Consider the following 25,949-nt stretch of genomic DNA (forward strand, 5'->3'; position numbering starts at 1 on the left):
GTTGATTTTGTGCTAAGAGCATAGTTAAAACAAATTGTTCATTGTTTTGTATATGAAATGATGATATATCTTATTGTTTCTTACAGTGCATTGGGTTGAAAAACATTTTAACAGGATCTATTGAAAAGAGTATATGGTTATGAAACAGGAACTTCTTGAACTGCACTCCTACGCTCTACCACTGACATAAACCCTTGAATGCTGAAAACTGCCCTTTTTTAAAAAGGTGATAGAGTGGGTGACTGTATGGAACTTGTAGAACTAATGACATCAGTGCACTTCTGGGCAGCTGTACAAATTAATACATTTCATTGAGGGCATATTATTGGTTTCCACCACAGTTTTATAACATTCATATGAGCTTCCAATGGACTATTTCAAACTGATAATAACACCAGTAGAACTTGGGTGAATGTAAAACACAGCTTGTATCATACGAAGAAATCCTAAACAGCTTAATGGTGTTTACCCTATGTTTCAGGTGATGATCAGAAGTATTTCAAATGTAGAAATTTTTTGCTCATTACACAAAATGCTAAGATTGTAAATGTTTACTTCAATTTATTGAAATTAAAACAATATTTCTACAGGTAAAACAGTTGGAAAAGGGGGCACCCAGATTTGAACTAGGGACCTCTTGATCTGCAGTCAAATTCTCTACCGCTGAGCTATTCCCCCAATTCTGAAATGTTCACCTATATTAATTCAGTAATATGTACAAAGTAGAAGCTACATGCAATCACCATCAAAGCAATGCATTTTCAGCCACCAAACCCTCCTTATAACTATAAGGGGTACACACGATGTCCTTTATCTGAAATACAGTGAGGTTTCCATTGCAAGAATTCATACATTTCGTATCACATGTAGATCTTGGAACATGGAAAAAAAACCTTTGTCAAATGCACAAATTCCGCAAAATGTAACTGCTTCTCTACTGCAGTTTGTTGATTTTGTGCTAAGAGCATAGTTAAAACAAATTGTTCATTGTTTTGTATATGAAATGATGATATATCTTATTGTTTCTTACAGTGCATTGGGTTGAAAAACATTTTAACAGGATCTATTGAAAAGAGTATATGGTTATGAAACAGGAACTTCTTGAACTACACTCCTACGCTCTACCACTGACATAAACCCTTGAATGCTGAAAACTGCCCTTTTTTAAAAAGGTGATAGAGTGGGTGACTGTATGGAACTTGTAGAACTAATGACATCAGTGCACTTCTGGTCAGCTGTACAAATTAATACATTTCATTAAGGGCATATTATTGGTTTCCACCACAGTTTTATAACATTCATATGAGCTTCCAATGGATTATTTCAAACTGATAATAACACCAGTAGAACTTGGGTGAATGTAAAACACAGCTTGTATCATACGAAGAAATCCTAAACAGCTTAATGGTGTTTACCCTATGTTTCAGGTGATGATCAGGAGTATTTCAAATGTAGAAATGTGTTGCTCATTACATAAAATGCTAAGATTGTAAATGTTTACTTCAATTTATTTAATTAAAAAAATATTTCTACAGGTGAAACAGTTAGACAATGGGGGCACCCAGATTTGAACTAGGGACCTCTTGATCTGCAGTCAAATGCTCAACCACTGAGCTATACCCTCCAATCTGAAATGTTCACCTATATTAATTCAGTAATATGTGCAAAGTAGAAGCAACATACAATCACCATCAAAGCAATGCATTTTCAGCCACCAAACCCTCCTTATAACTATAAGGGGTACACACAATGTCCTTTATCTGCCTTGGTAAAATACAGTGAGGTTTCCATTGCAATAATTCATACATTTCGTATCACATGTAGATATTGGAACATGGAAAAAAAACTTTTGTCAAATGCACAAATTCTGCAAAGCGTAACTGCTTCTCTACTGCAGTTTGTTGATTTTGTGCTAAGAGCATAGTTAAACCCAATTGTTCATTGTTTTTTATATGAAATGATGATATATCCTATTGTTTCTTACAGTGCATTGGGTTGAAAAACATTTGAACAGGATCTATTGAAGAGGGTACATGGTTATGAAACAGGGACTTCTTGAACTGCACTTCTCCGCTCTACCACTGACATAAACCCTTGAATGCTGAAAACTGCCCTTTTTTAAAAAGGTGATAGAGTGGGTGCCTGTATGGAACTTGTAGAACTAATGACATCAGTGCACTTCTGGGCAGCTGTACAAATTAATACATTTCATTGAGGGCATATTATTGGTTTCCACCACAGTTTTATAACATTCATATGAGCTTCCAATGGAGTATTTCAAACTGATAATAACACCAGTAGAACTTGGGTGAATGTAAAACAAAGCTTGTATCATACAAAGAAATCCTAAACAGCTTAATGGTGTTTCCCCTATGTTTCAGGTGATGATCAGGAGTATTTCAAATGTAGAAATGTGTTGCTCATTACATAAAATGCTAAGATTGTAAATGTTTACTTCAATTTATTTAATTTAAAAAAGATTTCTACAGGTAAAACAGACAAGGGAGCACCCAGATTTGAACTAGGGACTTGTTGATCTGCAGTCAAATTCTCTACCGCTGAGCTATTCCCCCAATTCTGAAATGTTCACCTATATTAATTCAGTAATATGTACAAAGTAGAAGCTACATGCAATCACCATCAAAGCAATGCATTTTCAGCCACCAAACCCTCCTTATAACTATAAGGGGTACACACGATGTCCTTTATCTGCCTTGGTAAAATACAGTGAGGTTTCCATTGCAAGAATTCATACATTTCGTATCACATGTAGATCTTGGAACATGGAAAAAAAACCTTTGTCAAATGCACAAATTCCGCAAAATGTAACTGCTTCTCTACTGCAGTTTGTTGATTTTGTGCTAAGAGCATAGTTAAAACAAATTGTTCATTGTTTTGTATATGAAATGATGATATATCTTATTGTTTCTTACAGTGCATTGGGTTGAAAAACATTTTAACAGGATCTATTGAAAAGAGTATATGGTTATGAAACAGGAACTTCTTGAACTACACTCCTACGCTCTACCACTGACATAAACCCTTGAATGCTGAAAACTGCCCTTTTTTAAAAAGGTGATAGAGTGGGTGACTGTATGGAACTTGTAGAACTAATGACATCAGTGCACTTCTGGTCAGCTGTACAAATTAATACATTTCATTAAGGGCATATTATTGGTTTCCACCACAGTTTTATAACATTCATATGAGCTTCCAATGGATTATTTGAAACTGATAATAACACCAGTAGAACTTGGGTGAATGTAAAACACAGCTTGTATCATACGAAGAAATCCTAAACAGCTTAATGGTGTTTACCCTATGTTTCAGGTGATGATCAGGAGTATTTCAAATGTAGAAATGTGTTGCTCATTACATAAAATGCTAAGATTGTAAAGGTTTTCTTCAATTTATTAAAAAAAATATTTCTACAGTTAAAACGGTTAGACAAGGGGGCACCCAGATTTGAACTAGGGACCTCTTGATCTATAGTCAAATGCTCTACCACTGAGCGATACCCCCAATTCTGAAATTTTCACCTTTATTAATTCAGTAATATGTACAAAGTGGAAGCAACATGCAATCACCATCAAAGCAATGCATTTTCAGCCACCAAAACCTCCTTATAACTCTAAGGGGTATACAAGATGTCCTTTATCTGCCTTGGTAAAATACTGTGAGGTTTCCATTACAGGAATTCATACATTTCGTATTACATGTAGATCTTGGAACATGGAAAAAAAACCTTTGTCAAATACACAAATTCCGCAAAATGTAACTTCTTCTCTACTGCAGTTTGTTGATTTTGTGCTAAGAGCTGAGTTAAAACAAATTGTTCATTGTTTTGTATATGAAATGATGATATATCATATTGTTTCTTACAGTGCATTGGGTTGAAAAACATTTTAACAGGATCTATTGTACAGGGTATATGGTTATGAAACAGGGACTTCTTGAACTGCACTCCTACGCTCTACCACTGACATAAACCCTTGAATGCTGAAAACTGCCCTTTTTTAAAAAGGTGATAGAGTGGGTGACTGTATGGAACTTGTAGAACTAATGACATCAGTGTACGTCTGGTCAGCTGTGCAAATTAATACATTTCATTAAGGACATATTATTGATTTCCACCACAGTTTTATAACATTCATATGAGCTTCCAATGGACTATTTCAAACTGATAATATCACCAGTAGAACTTTGGTGAATGTAAAACACAGCTTGTATCATACGAAGAAATCCTAAACAGCTTAAAGGTGTTTACCCTATGTTTCAGGTGATGATAAGGAGTATTTCAAATGTAGAAATGTGTTGCTCATTACATAAAATGCTAAGATTGTAAATGTTTACTTCAATTTATTTAATTAAAAAAATATTTTTACAGGTAAAACAGTTGGACAAGGGAGCACCCAGATTTGAACTAGGGACCTCTTGATCTGCAGTCAAAAGCTCTACCGCTGAGCTATACCCCCAATTCTGAAATGTTCACCTATATTAATTCAGTAATATGTACAAAGTAGAAGCAACATGCAATCACCATCAAAGCAATGCATTTTCAGCCACCAAACCCTCCTTATAACTATAAGGGGTACACATGATGTCCTTTATCTTCCTTGGTAAAATACAGTGAGGTTTCCATTGCAAGAATTCATACATTTCGTATCACATGAAGATATTGGAACATGGAAAAAAAACCTTTGTCAAATGCACAAATTCTGCAAAATGTAACTGCTTCTCTACTGCAGTTTGTTGATTTTGTGCTAAGAGCATAGTTAAACCCAATTGTTCATTATTTTGTATATGAAATGATGATATATCTTATTGTTTCTTACAGTGCATTGGGTTGAAAAACATTTTAACAGGATCTATTGAAAAGAGTATATGGTTATGAAACAGGGACTTCTTGACCTGCACTCCTACGCTCTACCACTGACATAAACCCTTGAATGCTGAAAACTGCCCTTTTTTAAAAAGGTGATAGAGTGGGTGACTGTATGGAACTTGTAGAACTAATGACATCAGTGTACTTCTGGCCAGCTGTGCAAATTAATACATTTCATTAAGGACATATTATTCATTTCCACCACAGTTTTATAACATTCATATGAGCTTCCAATGAACTATTTCAAACTGATAATATCACCAGTAGAACGTGGGTCAATGTAAAACACAGCTTGTATCATATGAAGAAATCCTAAACAGCTTAATGGTGTTTACCCTATGTTTCAGGTGATGATCAGGAGTATTTCAAATGGAGAAATGTGTTGCTCATTACATAAAATGCTAAGATTGTAAATGTTTACTTCAATTTATTTAAAAAAATACAGGTTAAACAGTTGGACAAGGGAGCACCCAGATTTGAACTAGGGATCTCTTGATCTGCAGTCAAATGCTCTACCACTGAGCTATACCCCAGTTCTATAATGTTTTCCTTTATTAATTCACTAATATGTACAAAGTGCAAGCAACATGCAATCATCATCAAAGCAATGCATTTTCAGCCTCCAAACCCTCCTTATAAGTATATGGGGTGCAAAGGATGTCCTTTATCTGCCTTGGTAAAATACAGTGAGGTTTCCATTGCAAGAATTCATACATTTCGTATCACATGTAGATCTTGGAACATGGAAAAAAAACTTTTGTCAAATGCACAAATTCTGCAAAATGTAACTGCTCTACTGCAGTTTGTTGATTTTGTGCTAAGAGCATAGTTAAACCCAATTGTTCATTGTTCTGTATATGGAATGATGATATATCCTATTGTTTCTTACAGTGCATTGGGTTGAAAAACATTTTTACGGGATCTATTGAAGAGGGTATATGGTTATGAAACATGGACTTCTTGAACTACACTCCTACGCTCTACCACTGACATAAACCCTTGAATGCTGATAACTGCCCTTTTTTAAAAAGGTGATAGAGTGGGTGACTGTATGGAACTTGTAGAACTAATGACATCAGTGCACCTCTGGTCAGCTGTACAAATTAATGCATTTCATTAAGGGTATATAATTGGTTTCCACCACAGTTTTATAACATTCATATGAGCTTCCAATGGACTATTTCAAACTGATAATATCACCAGTAGAACGTGGGTCAATGTAAAACACAGCTTGTATCATATGAAGAAATCCTAAACAGCTTAATGGTGTTTACCCTATGTTTCAGGTGATGATCAGGAGTATTTCAAATGGAGAAATGTGTTGCTCATTACATAAAATGCTAAGATTGTAAATGTTTACTTCAATTTATTTAAAAAAATACAGGTAAAACTTTTGGACAAGGGGGCACCCAGATTTGAACTGGGGACATCTTGATCTGCAGTCAAATGCTCTATCACTGAGCTACATCCCCAGTTCTGAAATGTTCACCTTTATTAATTCAGTAATATATACAAATTGCAAGCAACATGCGATCACCATCAAAGCAATGCATTTTCAGCAACCAAACCCTTCTTATAACTATAAGGGGTACACAAGATGTCCTTTATCTGCCTTGGTAAAATACAGTGAGGTTTCCATTGCAAGAATTCATACATTTCGTATCACATGTAGATCTTGGAACATGGAAAAAAAACCTTTGTCAAATGCACAAATTCTGCAAATGTAACTGCTTCTCGACTGCAGTTTGTTGATTTTGTGCTAAGAGCATAGTTAAACCCAATTGTTCATTGTTTTGTATATGAAATTATGATATATATTATTGTTTCTTACAGTGCATTGGGTTGAAAAACATTTTAACAGGATCTATTGAAAAGGGTATATGGTTATGAAACAGGGACTTCTTGAACTGCACTCCTACACTCTACCATTGACATAAACCCTTGAATGCTGAAAACTGCCCTTTTTTAAAAAGGTGATAGAGTGGGTGACTGTATGGAACTTGTAGAACTAATGACTTCAGTGCACTTCTGGTCAGCTGTACAAATTAATACATTTCATTAAGGGCATATTACTGGTTTCCACCACAGTTTTATAACATTCATATGAGCTTCCAATGGACTATTTCAAACTGATAATATCACCAGTAGAACTTGGGTGAATGTAAAACACAGCTTGTATCATACGAAGGAATCCTAAACAGCTTAATGGTGTTTACCCTATGTTTCAGGTGATGATCAGGAGTATTTCAAATGTAGAAATGTGTTGCTCATTACATAAAATGCTAAGATTGTAAATGTTTACTTCAATTCATTTAATTAAAAACAAATATTTCTACAGGTAAAACAGTTGGACAAAGGGGGCACCCAGATTTGAATTAGGGACCTCTTGACCCGCAGATCAAATGCTCTAACACTGAGCTATACCCCAATTCTGAAATGTTCACCTATATTAATTCAGTAATATGTACAAAGTGGAAGCAACATGCAATCACCATCAAAGCAATGCATTTTCAGCCACCAAACCCTTCTTATAACTATAAGGGGTACACAAGATGTCCTTTATCTGCCTTGGTAAAATACAGTGAGGTTTCCATTTCAAGAATTCATACATTTCGTATCACATGTAGATCTTGGAACATGGCAAAAAAACCATTGTCAAATGCACAAATTCTGCAAAATGTAAGTGCTTCTCTACTGCAGTTTGTTGATTTGTGCTAAGAGCATAGTTAAACCCAATTGTTCATTGTTTTGTATATGAAACAATGATATATCTTATTGTTTCTTACAGTGCATTGGGTTGAAAAACATTTTAACATGATCTATTGAAAAGGGTATATGGTTATGAAACAGGGATTTCTTGAACTGCACTCCTACGCTCTACCACTGACATAAACCCTTGAATGCTGAAAACAGCCCTTTTTTAAAAAGGTGATAGAGTGGGTGACTGTATGGGACTTGTAGAACTAATGACATCAGTGCACTTCTGGTCAGCTGTACAAATTAATACATTTCATTGAGGGCATATTATTGGTTTCCACCACAGTTTTATAACATTCATATGAGCTTCCAATGGACTGTTTCAAACTGATAATATCACCAGTAGAACTTGGGTGAATGTAAAACACAGCTTGTATCATACAAAGAAATCCAAAACAGCTTCATGGTGTGTACCCTATGTTTCAGGAGATGATCAGGAGTATTTCAAATGTAGAAATGTGTTGCTCATTACATAAAATGCTAAGATTGTAAATGTTTTCTTCAATTTATTTAAAAAAATATTTCTACAGGTAACACAGTTGGACAAGTGGGCACCCAGATTTGATCTAGGGACCTCTTGATCTGCAGTCAAATGCTCTCTCACTGAGCTATACCACCAGTTCTGAAATGTTCACCTTTATTAATTCAGTAATAAGTACTAAGTGCAAGCAACATGCAATCCCCATCAAAGCAATTCATTTTCAGCCACCAAACCCTCCTTATAAGTATGTGGGGTGCGAATGATGTCCTTTATCTGCCTTGGTAAAATACAGTGAGGTTTCCATTGCAAGAATTCATACATTTCATATCACATGTAGATCTTGGAACATGGAAAAAAAACTTTTGTCAAATGCACACATTCTGCAAAACGTACCTGCTTCTCTACTGCAGTTTGTTGATTTTGTGCTAAGAGCATAGATGAACCCAATTGTTCATTGTTTTGTATATGAAATGATGATATATCTTATTGTTTCTTACAGTGCATTGGGTTGAAAAACATTTTAACAGGATCTATTGAAGAGAGTATATGGTTATGAAACAGGGACTTCTTGAATGGCACTCCTATGCTCTACCACTGACATAAACCCTTGAATGCTGAAAACTGCCCTTTTTTAAAAAGGTGATAGAGTGTGTGACTGTATGGAACTTGTAGAACTAATGACATCAGTGCACTTCTGGTCAGCTGTACAAATTAATACATTTCATTAAGGGCATATTATTGGTTTCCACCACAGTTTTATAACATTCATATGAGCTTCCAATGGACTATTTCAAACTGATAATATCACCAGTAGAACTTGGGTGAATGTAAAACACAGCTTGTATCATACGAAGAAATCCTAAACAGTGTAATGGTGTTTACCCTATGTTTCAGGTGATGATCAGGAGTATTTCAAATGTAGAAATGTGTTGCTCATTACATAAAATACTAAGATTGTAAATGTTTACTTCAATTTATTTAATTAAAAAAATACTTCTACAGGTAAAACAGTTGGGCAAGGGGGCACTCAGATTTGAACGGGGGACCTCTTGATCTGCAGTCAAAAGCTCTACCACTGAGCTATACCCCCAATTCTGAAATGTTCACCTATATTAATTCAGTAATATGTACAAAGTAGAAGCAACATGCAATCACCATCAAAGCAATGCATTTTCAGCCACCAAACCCTCCTTATAAGTATAAGGGGTACACACAATGTTCTTTATCTGCCTTGGTAAAATACAGTGAGGTTTCCATTGCAAGGATTCATAAATTTCGTATCACATGTAGATATTGGAACATGGAAAAAAAACTTTTGTCAAATGCACAAATTCTGCAAAACGTAGCTGCTTCTCTGCTGCAGTTTGTTGATTTTGTGTTAAGAGCATAGTTAAACCCAATTGTTCATTGTTTTGTATATGAAATGATGATATATCCTATGGCTTCTTACAGTGCATTGGGTTGAAAAACATTTTAACAGGATCTATTGAACAGGGTATATGGTTATGAAACAGGGACTTCTTGAACTGCACTCCTACGCTCTACCACTGAGTTAAACCCTTGAATGCTGAAAACTGCCCTTTTTCTAAAAAGGTGATAGAGTGGGTGACTGTATGGAACTTGTAGAACTAATGTCATCAGTGCACTTCTGGTGAGATGTACAAATTAATACATTTCATTAAGGGCATATTATTGTTTTCCACCACAGTGTTATAACATTCATATGAGCTTCCAATGGACTATTTCAAACTGATAATATCACCAGTAGAACTTGGGTGAATGTAAAACACAGCTTGTATCATACAAAGAAATCCTAAACAGCTTAATGGTGTTTACCCTATGTTTCAGGTGATGAGCAGGAGTATTTCAAATGTAGAAATGTGTTGCTCATTACATAAAATGCTACGATTGTAAATGTTTACTTCAATTCATTTAATTAAAAAGATATTTCTACAGGTAAAACAGTTGGACAAGGGGGCACCCAGATTTGAACAGTGGACCTCTTGATCTGCAGTCAAATGCTCTTACACTGAGCTATACCCCCGATTCTGAAATGTTCACCTATATTAATTCAGTAATATGTACAAAGTGGAAGCAACATGGAATCACCATCAAAGCAATGCATTTTCAGACACCAAACCCTCCTTATAACTATAAGGGGTACACAAGATGTCCTTTATCTGCCTTGGTAAAATACAGTGAGGTTTCCATTGCAAGAATTCATACATTTCGTATCACATGTAGATCTTGGAACATGGAAAAAAAACCTTTGTCAAATACACACATTCTGCAAAATGTAACTGCTTCTCGACTGCAGTTTGTTGATTTTGTGCTAAGAGCATAGTTAAACCCAATTGTTCATTGTTTTGTATATGAAATTATGATATATCTTATTGTTTCTTACAGTGCATTGGGTTGAAAAACATTTTAACAGGATCTATTGAAAAGGGTATATGGTTATGAAACAGGGACTTCTTGAACTGCACTCCTACGCTCTACCACTGACATAAACCCTTGAATGCTGAAAACCGCCCTTTTTTAAAAAGGTGATAGAGTGGGTGACTGTATGGAACTTGTAGAACTAATGACATCAGTGCACTTCTGGTCAGCTGTGCAAATTAATACATTTCATTGAGGGCATATTATTGGTTTCCACCACAGTTTTATAACATTCATATGAGCTTCCAATGGACTATTTCAAACTGATAATATCACCAGTAGATCTTGGGTGAATGTAAAACACAGATTGTATCATACAAAGAAATCCAAAACAGCTTCATGGTGTGTACCCTATGTTTCAGGAGATGATCAGGAGTATTTCAAATGTAGAAATGTGTTGCTCATTACATAAAATGCTAAGATTGTAAATGTTTTCTTCAATTTATTTAAAAAAATATTTCTACATGTAACACAGTTGGAGAAGGGGGCACCCAGATTTGAACGAGGGACCTCTTGATCTGCAGTCAAATGCTCTACCACTGAGCTATACCCCCAGTTCTGAAATGTTCACCTTTATTAATTCAGTAATATGTACAAAGTGCAAGCAACATGCAATCACCATCAAAGCAATTCATTTTCAGCCACCAAACCCTCCTTATAAGTATGTGGGGTGCGAATGTTGTCCTTTATCTGCCTTGGTAAAATACAGTGAGGTTTCCATTGCAAGGATTCATACATTTTGTATCACATGTAGATATTGGAACATGGGAAAAAAAACTTTTGTCAAATGCACAAATTCTGCAAAACGTAGCTGCTTCTCTACTCCAGTTTGTTGATTTTGTGCTAAGAGCATAGTTAAACCCAATTGTTCATTGTTTTGTATATGAAATGATGATATATCTTATTGTTTCTTACAGTGCATTGGGTTGAAAAACATTTTAACAGGATCTATTGAAAAGGGTATATGGTTATGAAACAGGGATTTCTTGAACTGCACTCCTACGCTCTACCACTGACATAAACCCTTGAATGCTGAAAACTGCCCTTTTTTAAAAAGGTGATAGAGTGGGTGACTGTATGGAACGTGTAGAACTAATGACATCAGTGCACTTCTGGTCAGCTGTGCAAATTAATAAATTTCATTGAGGGCATATTATTGGTTTCCACCACAGTTTTATAACATTCATATGAGCTTCCAATGGACTATTTCAAACTGATAATATCACCAGTAGATCTTGGGTGAATGTAAAACACAGCTTGTATCATACAAAGAAATCCAAAACAGCTTAATGGTGTGTACCCTATGTTTCAGGAGATGATCAGGAGTATTTCAGATGTAGAAATGTGTTGCTCATTACATAAAATGCTAAGATTGTAAATGTTTTCTTCAATTTATTTAAAAAAATATTTCTACAGGTAACACAGTTGGAGAAGGGGGCACCCAGATTTGAACTAGGGACCTCTTGATCTGCAGTCAAATGTTCTACCACTGAGCTATACCCCCAGTTCTGAAATATTCACCTTTATTAATTCAGTAATATGTACAAAGTGCAAGCAACATGCAATCACCATCAAAGCAATTGATTTTCAGCCACCAAACCCTCCTTATAAGTATGTGGGGTGTGAATGATGTCCTTTATCTGCCTTGGTAAAATACAGTGAGGTTTCCATTGCAAGGATTCATAAATTTCGTATCACATGTAGATATTGGAACATGGGAAAAAAACTTTTGTCAAATGCACAAATTCTGCAAAATGTAGCTGCTTCTCTACTGCAGTTTGTTGATTTTGTGCTAAGAGCATAGTTAAACCCAATTGTTCATTGTTTTGTATATGAAATGATGATATATCTTATTGTTTCTTACAGTGCATTGGGTTGAAAAACATTTTAACAGGATCTATTGAAAAGGGTATATGGTTATGAAACAGGGATTTCTTGAACTGCACTCCTACGCTCTACCACTGACATAAACCCTTGAATGCTGAAAACTGCCCTTTTTTTAAAAAGTTGATAGAGTGGGACACTGTATGGAACTTGTAGAAGTAATGACATCAGTGCACTTCTGGTCAGCTGTACAAATTAATACATTTCATTAAGGGCATATTATTGGTTTCCACCACAGTTTTATAACATCCATATGAGCTTCCAATAGACTATTTCAAACTGATAATATCACCAGTAGAACTTGGGTGAATGTAAAACACAGCTTGTATCATACGAAGAAATCCTAAACAGCTTAATGGTATTTACCCTATGTTTCAGGTGATGATCAGGAGCATTTTAAATGTAGAAATGTGTTGCTCATTACATAAAATGCTAAAATTGTAAATGTTTTCTTCAATTTATTTAATTAAAAAAAAATTTCTACAGGTAAAACAGTTGGAAAAGGGGGCACCCAGATTTGAAGTAGGGATCTCTTTATCTGCAGTCAAATGCTCTACCACTGAGCTATACCCCCGATTCTGAAATGTTAACCTATATTAATTCAGTAATACGTACAAAGTGGAAGCAACATGGAATCACCATCAAAGCAATGCATTTTCAGCCACCAAACCCTCCTTATAACTATAAGGGGTACACAAGATGTCCTTTATCTGCCTTGGTAAAATACAGTGAGGTTTCCATTACAAGAATTCATACATTTCGTATCACATGTAGATCTTGGAACATGGAAAAAAAATCCTTTGTCAAATGCACAAATTCTGCAAAATGTAACTGCTTCTCTACTGCAGTTTGTTGATTTTGTGCTAAGAGCATAGTTAAACCCAATTGTTCATTGTTTTGTATATGAAATGATGATATATCCTATTGTTTCTTACAGTGCATTGGGTTGAAAAACATTTTAACAGGATCTATTGAAAAGGGTATATGGTTATGAAACAGGAACCTCTTGAACTGCACTCCTACGCTCTACCACTGACATAAACCCTTGAATGCTGAAAACTGCCCTTTTTTAAAAAGGTGATAGAGTGGGTGACTGTATGGAACTTGTAGAACTAATGACATCAGTGTACTTCTGGCCAGCTGTGCAAATTAATACATTTCATTAAGGGCATATTATTGGTTTCCACCACAGTTTTATAACATTCATATGAGCTTCCAATGGACTATTTCAAACTGATAATATCACCAGTAGAACTTGGGTGAATGTAAAACACAGCTTGTATCATACGAAGAAATCCTAAACAGCTTAATGGTATTTACCCTATGTTTCAGGTGATGATCAGGAGCATTTTAAATGTAGAAATGTGTTGCTCATTACATAAAATGCTAAAATTGTAAATGTTTTCTTCAATTTATTTAATTAAAAAAATATTTCTACAGGTAAAACAGTTGGAAAAGGGGGCACCCAGATTTGAAGTAGGGATATCTTGATCTGCAGTCAAATGCTCTACCACTGAGCTATACCCCCGATTCTGAAATGTTCACCTATATTAATTCAGTAATATGTACAAAGTGGAAGCAACATGGAATCACCATCAAAGCAATGCATTTTCAGCCACCAAACCCTCCTTATAACTATAAGGGGTACATAAAATGTCCTTTATCTGCCTGGGTAAAATACAGTGAGGTTTCCATTACAAGAATTCATACATTTCGTATCACATGTAGATCTTGGAACATGGAAAAAAAATCCTTTGTCAAATGCACAAATTCTGCAAAATGTAACTGCTTCTCTACTGCAGTTTGTTGATTTTGTGCTAAGAGCATAGTTAAACCCAATTGTTCATTGTTTTGTATATGAAATGATGATATATCCTATTGTTTCTTACAGTGCATTGGGTTGAAAAACATTTTAACAGGATCTATTGAAAAGGGTATATGGTTATGAAACAGGAACCTCTTGAACTGCACTCCTACGCTCTACCACTGACATAAACCCTTGAATGCTGAAAACTGCCCTTTTTTAAAAAGGTGATAGAGTGGGTGACTGTATGGAACTTGTAGAACTAATGACATCAGTGTACTTCTGGCCAGCTGTGCAAATTAATACATTTCATTAAGGACATATTATTGATTTCCACCACAGTTTTATAACATTCATATGAGCTTCCAATGAACTATTTCAAACGGATAATATCACCAGTAGAACTTGGGTCAATGTAAAACACAGCTTGTATCATACGAAGAAATCCTAAACAGCTTAATGGTGTTTACCCTATGTTTCAGGTGATGATCAGGAGTATTTCAAATGGAGAAATGTGTTGCTCATTACATAAAATGCTAAGATTGTAAATGTTTACTTCAATTTATTTAAAAAAATACAGGTTAAACAGTTGGACAAGGGGGCACCCAGATTTGAACTAGGGACCTCCTGATCTGCAGTCAACTGCTCTAACACTGAGCTATACCCCCAGTTCTGTAATGTTTTCCTTTATTAATTCACTAATATGTACAAAGTGCAAGCAACATGCAATCATCATCAAAGCAATGCATTTTCAGCCTCCAAACCCTCCTTATAAGTATATGGGGTGTAAAGGATGTCCTTTATCTGCCTTGGTAAAATACAGTGAGGTTTCCATTGCAAGAATTCATACATTTCGTATCACATGTAGATCTTGGGACATGGAAAAAAAAACTTTTGTCAAATGCACAAATTCTGCAAAATGTAACTGCTCTACTGCAGTTTGTTGATTTTGTGCTAAGAGCATACTTAAACCCAATTGTTCATTGTTTTGTATATGGAATGATGATATATCCTATTGTTTCTTACAGTGCATTGGGTTGAAAAACATTTTTACGGGATCTATTGAAGAGGGTATATGGTTATGAAACATGGACTTCTTGAACTACACTCCTACGCTCTACCACTGACATAAACCCTTGAATGCTGAAAACTGCCCTTTTTTAAAAAGGTGATAGAGTGGGTGACTGTATGGAACTTGTAGAACTAATGACATCAGTGCACCTCTGGTCAGCTGTACACATTAATGCATTTCATTAAGGGTATATAATTGGTTTCCACCACAGTTTTATAACATTCATATGAGCTTCCAATGGACTATTTCAAACTGATAATATCACCAGTAGAACTTGGGTGAATGTAAAACACAGCTTGTATCATACGAAGAAATCCTAAAAAGCTTAATGGTGTTTACCCTATGTTTCAGGTGATGATCAGGAGTATTTCAAATGTAGAAATTACATTACATAAAATGTTAAAATTGTAAATGTTTACTTCAATTTATTTAATTAAAAGAAGATTTCTACAGGTAAATCTTTCGGACAAGGGGGCACCCAGATTTGAACTGGGGACATCTTGATCTGGAGTCAAATGCTCTACCACTGAGCTATACCCCCAGTTATGAAATGTTCACCTTTATTAATTCAGTAATATATACAAAGTGCAAGCAACATGCAATCACCATCAAAGCAATGCATTTTCAGCCACCAAACCCTTCTTGTAACTATAAGGGGTACACAAGATGTCCTTTATCTGCCTTGGTAAAATACAGTGCGGTTTCCATTGCAAGAATTCATACATTTCGTATCACATGCAGATCTTGGAACATGGAAAAAAACTTTTGTCAAATGCACAAATTCTGCAAAATGTAACTGCTTCTCGACTGCAGTTTGTTGATTTTGTGCTAAGAGCATAGTTAAACCCAATTGTTCATTGTTTTGTATATGAAATTATGATATATCTTATTGTTTCTTACAGTGCATTGGGTTGAAAAACATTTTAACATGATCTATTGAAAAGGGTATATGGTTATGAAACAGGGATTTCTTGAACTGCACTCCTACGCTCTACCACTGACATAAACCCTTGAATGCTGAAAACTGCCCTTTTTTAAAAAGGTGATAGAGTGGGTGACTGTATGGAACTTGTAGAACTAATGACTTCAGTGCACTTCTGGTCAGCTGTACAAATTTTAATACATTTCATTAAGGGCATATTACTGGTTTCCACCACAGTTTTATAACATTCATATGAGCTTCCAATGGACTATTTCAAACTGATAATATCACCAGTAGAACTTGGGTGAATGTAAAACACAGCTTGTATCATACGAAGGAATCCTAAACAGCTTAATGGTGTTTACCCTATGTTTCAGGTGATGATCAGGAGTATTTCAAATGTAGAAATGTGTTGCTCATTACATAAAATGCTAAGATTGTAAATGTTTACTTCAATTCATTTAATTAAAAAAAAATATTTCTACAGGTAAAACAGTTGGAAAAAGGGGGCATCCAGATTTGAATTAGGGACCTCTTGATCCGCAGATCAAATGCTCTACCACTGAGCTATACCCCCAATTCTGAAATATTCACCTATATTAATTCAGTAATATGTACAAAGTGGAAGCAACATGCAATCACCATCAAAGCAATGCATTTTCAGCCACCAAACCCTTCTTATAACTATAAGGGGTACACAAGATGTCCTTTATCTGCCTTGGTAAAATACAGTGAGGTTTCCATTTCAAGAATTCATACATTTCGTATCACATGTAGATCTTGGAACATGGCAAAAAAACCATTGTCAAATGCACAAATTCTGCAAAATGTAAGTGCTTCTCTACTGCAGTTTGTTGATTTGTGCTAAGAGCATAGTTAAACCCAATTGTTCATTGTTTTGTATATGAAACGATGATATATCTTATTGTTTCTTACAGTGCATTGGGTTGAAAAACATTTTAACATGATCTATTGAAAAGGGTATATGGTTATGAAACAGGGATTTCTTGAACTGCACTCCTACGCTCTACCACTGACATAAACCCTTGAATGCTGAAAACTGCCCTTTTTTTTAAAAAGGTGATAGAGTGGGTGACTGTATGGAACTTGTAGAACTAATGACATCAGTGCACTTCTGGTCAGCTGTACAAATTAATACATTTCATTGAGGGCATATTATTGGTTTCCACCACAGTTTTATAACATTCATATGAGCTTCCAATGGATAATTTCAAACTGATAATATCACCAGTGCAACTTGGGTGAATGTAAAACACAGCTTGTATCATACAAAGAAATCCAAAACAGCTTCATGGTGTGTACCCTATGTTTCAGGAGATGATCAGGAGTATTTCAAATGTAGAAATGTGTTGCTCATTACATAAAATGCTAAGATTGTAAATGTTTTCTTCAATTTATTTAAAAAAATATTTCTACAGGTAACACAGTTGGACAAGGGGGCACCCAGATTTGATCTAGGGACCACTTGATCTGCAGTCAAATGCTCTCTCACTGAGCTATACCCCCAGTTCTGAAATGTTCACCTTTATTAATTCAGTAATATGTACAAAGTGCAAGCAACATGCAATCCCCATCAAAGCAATTCATTTTCAGCCACCAAACCCTCCTTATAAGTAAGTGGGGTGCGAATGATGTCCTTTATCTGCCTTGGTAAAATACAGTGAGGTTTCCATTGCAAGAATTCATACATTTCGTATCACATGTAGATCTTGGAACATGGAAAAAAAACTTTTGTCAAATGCACAAATTCTGCAAAATGTAACTGCTTCTCTACTGCAGTTTTTTGATTTTGTGCTAAGAGCATAGTTAAACCCAATTGTGCATTGTTTTGTATATGAAATGATGAAATATCCTAATGTTTCTTACAGTGCATTGGGTTGAAATACATTTTAACAGGATCTATGTAAGAGGGTATATCGTTATGAAACAGCGACTTCTTGAACTGCATTCCTACGCTCTACCACTGACATAAACCCTTGAATGTTGAAAACTGGCCTTTTTTAAAAAGGTGGTAGAGTGGGTGACTGTATGGAACTTGTAGAACTAATGACATCAGTGCACTTCTGGTCAGCTGTACAAATTAATACATTTCATTGAGGGCATATTATTGGTTTCCACGACAGTTTTATAACATTCATATGAGCTTCCAATGGACTATTTAAAACTGATAATATCACCAGTAGAACTTGGGTGAATGTAAAACACAGCTTGTATCATACAAAGAAATCCAAAACAGCTTCATGGTGTGTACCCTATGTTTCAGGAGATGATCAGGAGTATTTCAAATGTAGAAATGTGGTGCTCATTACATAAAATGCTAAGATTGTAAATGTTTTCTTCAATTTATTTAAAAAATATTTCTACAGGTAACACAGTTGGACAAGGGGGCACTCAGATTCGATCTAGGGACCTCTTGATCTGCAGTCAAATGCTCTACCACTGTTCACCTTTATTAATTCAGTAATATATACAAAGCGCAAGCAACATGCAATCACCATCAAAGCAATGCATTTTCAGCCACCAAACCCTTCTTATAACTATAAGGGGTACACAAGATGTCCTTTATCTGCCTTGGTAAAATACAGTGAGGTTTCCATTGCAAGAATTCATACATTTCGTATCACATGTAGATCTTGGAACATGGAAAAAAAACCTTTGTCAAATGCACAAATTCTGCAAAATGTAACTGCTTCTCGACTGCAGTTTGTTGATTTTGTGCTAAGAGCATAGTTAAACCCAATTGTTCATTGTTTTGTATATGAAATTATGATATATCTTATTGTTTCTTACAGTGCATTGGGTTGAAAAACATTTTAACAGGATTTATTGAAAAGGGTATATGGTTATGAAACAGGAACTTCTTGAACTGCACTCCTATGCTCTACCACTCACATAAACCATTGAATGCTGAAAACTGCCCTTTTTTAAAAAGGTGATAGAGTGGGTCACTGTATGGAACTTGTAGAACTAATGACTTCAGTGCACTTCTGGTCAGCTGTACAAATTAATACATTTCATTAAGGGCATATTACTGGTTTCCACCACAGTTTTATAACATTCCTATGAGCTTCCAATGGACTATTTCAAACTGATAATATCATCAGTAGAACTTGGGTGAATGTAAAACACAGCTTGTATCATACAAATAAAACCTAAACAGCTTAATGGTGTTTACCCTATGTTTCAGGTGATGATCAGGAGTATTTCAAATGTAGAAATGTGTTGCTCATTACATAAAATACTAAGATTGTAAATGTTTACTTCAATTTATTTAATTAAAAAAATACTTCTACAGGTAAAATAGTTGGACAAGGGGGCACCCAGATTTGAACTAGGGACCTCTTGATCTGCAGTCAAATGTTCGACCACTGAGCTATACCCCCAATTCTGAAATGTTCACCTATATTAATTCAGTTATATGTACAAAGTAGAAGCAACATGCAATCACCATCAAAGCAATGCATTTTCAGCCAACAAACCCTCCTTATAACTATAAGGGGTACACACGATGTTCTTTATCTGCCTTGGTAAAATACAGTGAGGTTTCCATTGCAAGGATTCATAAATTTTGTATCACATGTAGATATTGGAACATGGAAAAAAAACTTTTGTCAAATGCACAAATTCTGCAAAACGTAGCTGCTTCTCTACTGCAGTTTGTTGATTTTGTGTTAAGAGCATAGTTAAACCCAATTATTCATTGTTTTATATATGACATGATGATATATCCTATTGTTTCTTAGAGTGCATTGGGTTGAAAAACATTTTAACAGGATCTATTGAAGAGGGTATATGGTTATGAAACAGGGACTTCTTGAACTGCACTCCTACGCTATACCATTGAGTTGAACCCTTGAATGCTGAAAACTGCCCTTTTTTAAAAAGGTGATAGAGTGGGTGACTGTATGGAACTTGTAGAACTAATGACATCAGTGCACTTCTGGTCAGCTGTACAAATTAATACATTTCATTAAGGGCATATTATTGGTTTCCACCACAGTTTTATAACATTCATATGAGCTTCCAATGGACTATTTCAAACTGATAATATCACCAGTAGAACTTGGGTGAATGTAAAACACAGCTTGAATCATACGAAGAAATCCTAAACAGCTTAATGGTGTTTTCCCTATGTTTCAGGTGATGATCAGGAGTATTTCAAATGTAGAAATGTGTTGCTCATTACATAAAATACTAAGATTGTAAATGTTTACTTCAATTCATTTAATTAAAAAAAATATTTCTACAGGTAAAACAGTTGGACAAAGGGGGCACCCAGATTTGAATTAGGGACCTCTTGACCTGCAGATCAAATGCTCTACCACTGAGCTATACCCCCAATTCTGAAATGTTCACCTATATTAATTCAGTAATATGTACAAAGTGAAAGCAACATGCAATCACCATCAAAGCAATGCATTTTCAGCCACCAAACCCTTCTTATAACTATAAGGGGTACACAAGATGTCCTTTATCTGCCTTGGTAAAATACAGTGAGGTTTCCATTTCAAGAATTCATACATTTCGTATCACATGTAGATCTTGGAACATGGCAAAAAAACCATTGTCAAATGCACAAATTCTGCAAAATGTAACTGCTTCTCTACTGCAGTTTGTTGATTTGTGCTAAGAGCATAGTTAAACCCAATTGTTCATTGTTTTGTATATGAAACGATGATATATCTTATTGTTTCTTACAGTGCATTGGGTTGAAAAACATTTTAACATGATCTATTGAAAAGGGTATATGGTTATGAAACAGGGATTTCTTGAACTGCATTCCTACGCTCTACCACTGACATAAACCCTTGAATGCTGAAAACTGCCCTTTTTTAAAAAGGTGATAGAGTGGGTGACTGTATGGAACTTGTAGAACTAATGACATCAGTGCACTTGTCAGCTGTACAAATTAATACATTTCATTGAGGGCATATTATTGGTTTCCACCACAGTTTTATAACATTCATATGAGCTTCCAATGGACTATTTCAAACTGATAATATCACTAGTAGAACTTGGGTGAATGTAAAACACACCGTGTATCATACAAAGAAATCCAAAACAGCTTCATGGTGTGTACCCTATGTTTCAGGAGATGATCAGGAGTTTTTCAAATGTAGAAATGTGTTGCTCATTACATAAAATGCTAAGATTGTGAATGTTTTCTTCAATTTATTTAAAAAAATATTTCTACAGGTAAAACAGTTGGGCAAGGGGGCACCCAGATTTGAACTCAGGACCTCTTGATCTGCAGTCAAATGCTCTACCACTGAGCTATACCCCCAGTTCTGAAATGTTCACCTTTATTAATTCAGTAATATGTACAAAGTGCAAGCAACATGCAATCACCATCAAAGCAATTCATTTTCAGCCACCAAACCCTCCTTATAAGTATGTGGAGTGCGAATGATGTCCTTTATCTGCCTTGGTAAAATACAGTGAGGTTTCCTTTGCAAGGATTCATACATTTCGTATCACATGTAGATATTGGAACATGGGAAAAAAACTTTTGTCAAATGCACAAATTCTGCAAAACGTAGCTGCTTCTCTACTGCAGTTTGTTGATTTTGTGCTAAGAGCATAGTTAAACCCAATTGTTCATTGTTTTGTATATGAAATGATGATATATCTTATTGTTTCTTACAGTGCATTGGGTTGAAAAACATTTTAACAGGATCTATTGAAAAGGGTATATGGTTATGAAACAGGGATTTCTTGAACTGCACTCCTACGCTCTACCACTGACATAAACCCTTGAATGCTGAAAACTGCCCTTTTTAAAAAAGGTGATAGAGTGGGTGACTGTATGGAACTTGTAGAACTAATGACATCAGTGCACTTCTAGTCAGCTGTGCAAATTAATACATTTCATTGAGGGCATATTATTGGTTTCCACCACAGTTTTATAACATTCATATGAGCTTCCAATGGACTATTTCAAACTGATAATATCACCAGTAGATCTTGGATGAATGTAAAACACAGCTTGTATCATACAAAGGAATCCAAAACAGCTTCATGGTGTGTACCCTATGTTTCAGGAGATGATCAGGAGTATTTCAAATGTAGAAATGTGTTGCTCATTACATAAAATGCTAAGATTGTAAATGTTTTCTTCAATTTATTTAAAAAAATATTTCTACAGGTAACACAGTTGGAGAAGGGGGCACCCAGATTTGAACTACGGACCTCTTGATCTGCAGTCAAATGCTCTACCACTGAGCTATACCCCCAGTTCTGAAATGTTCACCTTTATTAATTCAGTAATATGTACAAAGTGCAAGCAACATGCAATCACCATCAAAGCAATTCATTTTCAGCCACCAAACCCTCCTTATAAGTATGTGGGGTGCGAATGATGTCCTTTATCTGCCTTGGTAAAATACAGTGAGGTTTCCATTGCAAGGATTCATGAATTTCGTATCACATGTAGATATTGGAACATGGGAAAAAAACATTTGTCAAATGCACAAATTCTGCAAAACGTAGCTGCTTCTCTACTGCAGTTTGTTGATTTTGTGCTAAGAGCATAGTTAAACCCAATTGTTCTTTGTTTTTTTATATGAGATGATGATATATCCTATTGTTTCTTACAGTGCATTGGGTTGAAAAACATTTTAACAGGATCTATTGAACAGGGTATATGGTTATGAAACAGGGACATCTTGAACTGCACTCCTACGCTCTACCACTGACATAAACCCTTGAATGCTGAAAACTGCCCTTTTTTTAAAAAGGTGATAGAGTGGGTGACTGTATGGAACTTGTAGAAGTAATGACATCAGTGCACTTCTGGTCAGCTGTACAAATTAATACATTTCATTAAGGGCATATTATTGGTTTCCACCACAGTTTTATAACATTCATATGAGCTTCCAATGGACTATTTCAAACTGATAATATCACCAGTAGAACTTGGGTGAATGTAAAACACAGCTTGTATCATACGAAGAAATCCTAAACAGCTTAATGGTATTTACCCTATGTTTCAGGTGATGATCAGGAGCATTTTAAATGTAGAAATGTGTTGCTCATTACATAAAATGCTAAAATTGTAAATGTTTTCTTCAATTTATTTAATTAAAAAAATATTTCTACAGGTAAAACAGTTGGAAAAGGGGGCACCCAGATTTGAACTAGGGATCTCTTGATCTGCAGTCAAATGCTCTACCACTGAGCTATACCACCGATTCTGAAATGTTCACCTATATTAATTCAGTAATATGTACAAAGTGGAAGCAACATGGAATCACCATCAAAGCAATGCATTTTCAGCCACCAAACCCTCCTTATAACTATAAGGGGTACATAAGATGTCCTTTATCTGCCTTGGTAAAATACAGTGAGGTTTCCATTACAAGAATTCATACATTTTGTATCACATGTAGATCTTGGAACATGGAAAAAAAATCCTTTGTCAAATGCACAAATTCTGCAAAATGTAACTGCTTCTCTACTGCAGTTTGTTGATTTTGTGCTAAGAGCATAGTTAAACCCAATTGTTCATTGTTTTGTATATGAAATGATGATATATCTTATTGTTTCTTACAGTGCATTTGGTTGAAAAACATTTTAACAGGATCTATTGAAAAGGGTATATGGTTATGAAACAGGAACCTCTTGAACTGCACTCCTACGCTCTACCACTGACATACACCCTTGAATGCTGAAAACTGCCCTTTAGGTGATAGAGTGGGTGACTGTATGGAACTTGTAGAACTAATGGCATCAGTGTACTTCTGGCCAGCTGTGCAAATTAATACATTTCATTAAGGACATATTATTGATTTCCACCACAGTTTTATAACATTCATATGAGCTTCCAATGAACTATTTCAAACTGATAATATCACCAGTAGAACTTGGGTAAATGTAAAACACAGCTTGTATCATACGAAGAAATCCTAAACAGCTTAATGGTGTTTACCCTATGTTTCAGGTGATGATCAGGAGTATTTCAAATAGAGAAATGTGTTGCTCTTTACATAAAATGCTAAGATTGTAAATGTCTACTTCAATTTATTTAAAAAAATACAGGTTAAACAGTTGGACAAGGGGGCACCAAGATTTGAACTAGGGACCTCTTGATCTGCAGTCAAATGCTCTACCACTGAGCTATACCCCCAGTTGTGTAATGTTTTCCTTTATTAATTCACTAATATGTACAAAGTGCAAGCAACATGCAATCATCATCAAAGCAATGCATTTTCAGCCTCCAAACCCTCCTTATAAGTATATGGGGTGCAAAGGATGTCCTTTATCTGCCTTGGTAAAATACAGTGAGGTTTCCATTGCAAGAATTCATACATTTCGTATCACATGTAGATCTTGGAACATGGAAAAAAAAACTTTTGTCAAATGCACAAATTCTGCAAAATGTAACTGCCCTACTGCAGTTTGTTGATTTTGTGCTAAGAGCATAGTTAAACCCAATTGTTCTTTGTTTTTTTATATGAGATGATGATATATCCTATTGTTTCTTAAAGTGCATTGGGTTGAAAAACATTTTAACAGGATCTATTGAACAGGGTATATGGTTATGAAACAGGGACATCTTGAACGGCACTCCTACGCTCTACCACTGACATAAACCCTTGAATGCTGAAAACTGCCCTTTTTTTAAAAAGGTGATAGAGTGGGTGACTGTATGGAACTTGTAGAAGTAATGACATCAGTGCACTTCTGGTCAGCTGTACAAATTAATACATTTCATTAAGGGCATATTATTGGTTTCCACCACAGTTTTATAACATTCATATGAGCTTCCAATGGACTATTTCAAACTGATAATATCACCAGTAGAACTTGGGTGAATGTAAAACACAGCTTGTATCATACGAAGAAATCCTAAACAGCTTAATGGTGTTTACCCTATGTTTCAGGTGATGATCAGGAGTATTTCAAATGTAGAAATGTGTTGCTCATTACATAAAATGCTAAGATTGTAAATGTTTTCAGCAATTTATTTAATTAAAAAAATATTTCTACAGGTAAAACAGTTGGAAAAGGGGGCACCCAGATTTGAACTAGGGATCTCTTGATCTGTAGTCAAATGCTCCACCACTGAGCTATACCCCCAATTCTGAAATGTTCACCTATATTAATTCAGTAATATGTACAAAGTGGAAGCAACATGGAATCACCATCAAAGCAATGCATTTTCAGCCACCAAACCCTCCTTATAACTATAAGGGGTACATAAGATGTCCTTTATCTGCCTTGGTAAAATACAGTGAGGTTTCCATTGCAAGGATTCATAAATTTCGTATCACATGTAGATATTGGAACATGGGAAAAAAACTTTTGTCAAATGCACAAATTCTGCAAAATGTAACTGCTTCTCTACTGCAGTTTGTTGATTTTGTGCTAAGAGCATAGTTAAACCCAATTGTTCTTTGTTTTTTTATATGAGATGATGATATATCTTATTGTTTCTTACAGTGCATTGGGTTGAAAAACATTTTAACAGGATCTATTGAACAGGGTATATGGTTATGAAACAGGAACCTCTTGAACTGCACTCCTACGCTCTGCCACTGACATAAACCCTTGAATGCTGAAAACTGCCCTTTTTTTAAAAAGGTGATAGAGTGGGTGACTGTATGGAACTTGTAGAAGTAATGACATCAGTGCACTTCTGGTCAGCTGTACAAATTAATACATTTCATTAAGGGCATATTATTG

At 35.3% G+C, this 25,949-nt stretch overlaps 7 non-coding genes across 7 annotated transcripts; all 7 read right to left on the reverse strand.

Moving 5' to 3' along the window:
* Positions 1-3,450: 3,450 nt before the first annotated feature.
* Positions 3,451-3,522, reverse strand: TRNAY-AUA (transfer RNA tyrosine (anticodon AUA)). The gene has a single exon. It is a non-coding gene; the product is annotated as a tRNA-Tyr (tRNA).
* An 881-nt stretch (positions 3,523-4,403) lies between these two features.
* TRNAC-GCA (transfer RNA cysteine (anticodon GCA)) lies at positions 4,404-4,475 on the reverse strand. Its single transcript has one exon. It is a non-coding gene; the product is annotated as a tRNA-Cys (tRNA).
* Positions 4,476-11,044: 6,569 nt separating this feature from the next.
* On the reverse strand, positions 11,045-11,116 carry TRNAC-GCA (transfer RNA cysteine (anticodon GCA)). Its single transcript has one exon. It is a non-coding gene; the product is annotated as a tRNA-Cys (tRNA).
* Positions 11,117-11,994: 878 nt separating this feature from the next.
* On the reverse strand, positions 11,995-12,066 carry TRNAC-GCA (transfer RNA cysteine (anticodon GCA)). The gene has a single exon. It is a non-coding gene; the product is annotated as a tRNA-Cys (tRNA).
* A 3,725-nt stretch (positions 12,067-15,791) lies between these two features.
* Positions 15,792-15,863, reverse strand: TRNAW-CCA (transfer RNA tryptophan (anticodon CCA)). Its single transcript has one exon. It is a non-coding gene; the product is annotated as a tRNA-Trp (tRNA).
* An 8,455-nt stretch (positions 15,864-24,318) lies between these two features.
* Positions 24,319-24,390, reverse strand: TRNAC-GCA (transfer RNA cysteine (anticodon GCA)). The gene has a single exon. It is a non-coding gene; the product is annotated as a tRNA-Cys (tRNA).
* Positions 24,391-25,271: 881 nt separating this feature from the next.
* On the reverse strand, positions 25,272-25,343 carry TRNAC-ACA (transfer RNA cysteine (anticodon ACA)). Its single transcript has one exon. It is a non-coding gene; the product is annotated as a tRNA-Cys (tRNA).
* Between the last annotated feature and the right edge of the window lie 606 nt (positions 25,344-25,949).

The sequence above is a fragment of the Ambystoma mexicanum genome, chromosome 4q (genome assembly GCF_040938575.1).
Source record: "Ambystoma mexicanum isolate Mex_15411 chromosome 4q, UKY_AmexF1_1, whole genome shotgun sequence".
NCBI classification, from domain to species: Eukaryota; Metazoa; Chordata; class Amphibia; order Caudata; family Ambystomatidae; genus Ambystoma; species Ambystoma mexicanum.